This window comes from Ailuropoda melanoleuca, unplaced genomic scaffold (assembly GCF_002007445.2).
Source record: "Ailuropoda melanoleuca isolate Jingjing unplaced genomic scaffold, ASM200744v2 unplaced-scaffold4988, whole genome shotgun sequence".
In the NCBI taxonomy this organism is placed as follows: Eukaryota; Metazoa; Chordata; class Mammalia; order Carnivora; family Ursidae; genus Ailuropoda; species Ailuropoda melanoleuca.
Window position 1 is genome coordinate 344 of NW_023222591.1, and position 2109 is coordinate 2452.

The following is a 2109-nucleotide window of genomic DNA, read 5'->3' on the forward strand; positions in this document are numbered from 1 at the left end:
CCCAAATTTACAGTAGCCATCCCTTCAATATTTTTTAGGCTAAGATTAGTTATTACCGTTTTAATCAGAAGAACAGGGCTTCCAAGGGAATTCAGAGAAACACCGTAAGCTATGGGCTGAATGAACTCTAAAATCCTAGAGTCTCTATTTGTAAAGCCGTTACTCACTTTTCTAGCCCAGTGTCCGTGAGTCAGCGAGTGCCTGGTATATTGTGACTCTAGAAGGAGGCAGCAAAATGCTTCCTCTTACATTTATCATGAGAAGGGAAAGGGGTGTATGGAGCCAGTTTCCTTGGTTAAGTTCACAAGGGACAGAAGCCAGCAGATGAGGTCTGACTGCTGTGGTGGAGAGGGAGAGGTGGACCATGAGCCTGGAGAGGCTGCCCAATGGGACGGAGGCTTTAGTAACCTTCCCAACAAAAGCCATGGGAGGAGTAATTGCTCTGCGATCTAGGGTTTTATCCCATAAGTTCCATCTCCCAGGAGGTGTTTGGATGGTTGTTGATCTCCCCTGTTACCAGATAATGAGTCCAAACTAAAACTATCCTTGCGCTTGGGATCTCCTGTCAATGCAAGATCTGCTGTATGCTTGTCAAAGTGAGGACCAGTATTAAACCCTTTATCAACATTCTCAGCATCCAATTTAATTTCCTAAGAAATCGGAAACTCACTAATCAAGGTAATCTATGCCTCCTGCTTCAAGGGTTGGACTTTCACCAGTTAGCCATAGCTGGGCCAGCCTATGTCCCAAATTATTATTGCCCTGGGGAACTGAGGCCTAATTTTATATTTTATATGAAAACGGGGGCCTGGTAACCTTGGTTGTATAGAAAAGAACTAATTGAGGTGGACACTGGGCAGACATTTAACTTTCCTGTTACTTTTTCAATAACTCCCTTGGGGGTTGGTCTTCCAGGATTTGAAGAAACCACATGTTTTCACTCAATGTACCATACACTCTGTAGGTTTGATCATGTCCCTGCTCGGATATTACTTGGCCTTGTTAAACTTGCAAATTTTTAGTATCTTACCCTTATTGTGTTTCTCTTTCCCTTGTCTCCATTAGTCTGTTTGATCTTTCACAATGGAACGTACATTGGATATACTCTTTCTGCTAGCTGAGAATTACACAGACCTAGGGTTCACTCACTTAGAGTTTGGTTCATCAGTGATTGACTGATTAAACATGTGTTTATGTAATATGATGTGCCCATCATTGTCTGAGTCTGAGCACAAAGACAGATAGGACAAACAAGATTGCTTTCACGGAGCTTATATTGTTCCTATGATGCAGAGAATAAACATGGTAAAGAAGTCAGTTAGACATCATTAGATAGTGATGAGTCCCATGAAGAAAGCATAACAAGTTACAGGGATGGTTAGTGATTAGAGGAGGAAGGTCATCAAAAGCCTCTTCTTTGAGGAGGTGGCATTTGACCTGAAACATAAGTGATGAGAAATGTGCGGAAGAAAACAATTCAAACAGAGGAGAATGCCATGGAAGTAGTAAAGAAACCAAAGCTTGGAAAAAAAAAAAAACCCAACCAAATAACAAACAAAAAAACCCAACCCGGCATGCCTAAAATAAAAAATACTGAAATTGAAGCATATCCAGGCATGAGGATATTGGAAATCCTATCATCCAGAGACCTTCATTAAGAAAATGAGATGCAGAGAAGTGGCCTGATTTGTATAGTGTCCTAACAAGTCAGTGGCAAAAATAGGACTCACTTGGATCTTTTGATTTCATCTAATAATGTCCACTGACAATTGAGTGTAAAAGCCCAGTGGTTTTTCAGGATCCTAAAGGAAGTGAGAGGAGAATAAGTATCTATTTTTAAAAGAATGTCACACTGCCTTCAGTAACTCCTTAGACCAAGGGTTTAATCTTTTTCTAAAGATTAAAACTAAACAGAGTGAGAATTTGTTTGGAATTCAATGTATTGTGAAGACCTAGATAACTGCATATGTTAACGTAATATTTTATATGATGAGTTTCTAGTGAATAAAATGCTGTTAAAGGGATTTCCTCACAGTTTTCTAATATAGAAACATAAGTAATACCACTGTGATTTGAAGTTATATCAGATCGTTTTTTGTCATTTCCTGG